The 940-nt window shown below is 49.7% G+C and overlaps 1 protein-coding gene and 1 non-coding gene across 2 annotated transcripts in view; one reads left to right on the top strand and one right to left on the bottom strand.

The window, feature by feature from the left end:
- The window catches only part of LOC101622132 (high affinity immunoglobulin gamma Fc receptor I-like), an 18,609-nt gene that overhangs the window by 3,059 nt on the left and 14,610 nt on the right, over positions 1–940 (top strand). The gene's annotated exons all lie outside the window — the stretch shown is intronic.
- TRNAN-GUU lies at positions 599–672 on the bottom strand. Its single transcript has one exon. It is a non-coding gene; the product is annotated as a tRNA-Asn (tRNA).

Genomic DNA, 940 nt, shown 5'->3' with positions numbered 1-940 from the left:
CCCCACTCTAGGGGCTCTGTCTCAGCTGCTGTCCGGGAGCAATAAACTCTGCTTGCTCAGCCTTTCTGCCTCCTGTCTTGCAGCCAGTCACAGAAGTTGGGACAAAACAGTAAATAAGTTGGACTATAAGTTGACACCACAACTAGGAGAGAAAATGTGCAAGGTCTGATATTTAAATTGAAAATCATTGGCCATAACCACTACACTAGAGCAATTGCATTTCCAGGACTCTGCCCTACAGAAATACTCATATAAATGCCAAAGAAGTACATACAAGGATGATGATTGCAGCATTATTTGTGACCATTATAAAACCGGCCGATTTTCAAAAACAACATGTAGAGAGTAAAATAATAATATAAAGAAAGAAATGTCTTCACTAAAAATGATAACGATTGCTACGGGTGCAATCAGTGAGCGATGACTAAACCCAAGCACAGCCTGCAGGTGTGCTCTCCAGCACAGAGGCTTACAGTCGCCACATAAAGCTCTTCCTTTCTAAGCTGATTTCCCGAGAGGGTGGAGGGCCCATTGACCTGGTTCTCCTCTACCGGCTGGATCCACTGGAGCCAGTCCAGATGTTGTCAAACATCAGCGCCGTCCCTGGGTGGGCTCTAACCACCAACCTTTCGGTTAACAGCCGAACCTGCTAACCGATTGCGCCACAGAGACCCCGCGGCCATTCTCCTTTTGGAGAATCGCCTCTCACAAACCATCACCCACTACTACTTGCCTTCTGTGGTGCGACCCGAGCGGTTTCCAGGCCTGAGGCAGAAAACCGAAAAGATGACAGCGAAGAAGCAACTTGTTGGTCATGGTTGAGACCAGTGGCTTGTAGGACTCCACAGCCGGGCGCCTGAAACTTCTCGCGGGCCCTGGCGCCCACCATTTTCCAAAGCCAACACCCAGGGAGCTCCGGGGCAGGTGTCGGGTAGGGTCC

This window comes from Condylura cristata, unplaced genomic scaffold, assembly GCF_000260355.1.
Source record: "Condylura cristata isolate star-nosed mole 26May11 unplaced genomic scaffold, ConCri1.0 scaffold00026, whole genome shotgun sequence".
Lineage (NCBI taxonomy): Eukaryota > Metazoa > Chordata > Mammalia > Eulipotyphla > Talpidae > Condylura > Condylura cristata.
The sequence above is the reverse complement of the archived record's forward strand: the minus strand, read 5'-3'. Positions and strand labels throughout refer to the sequence as shown.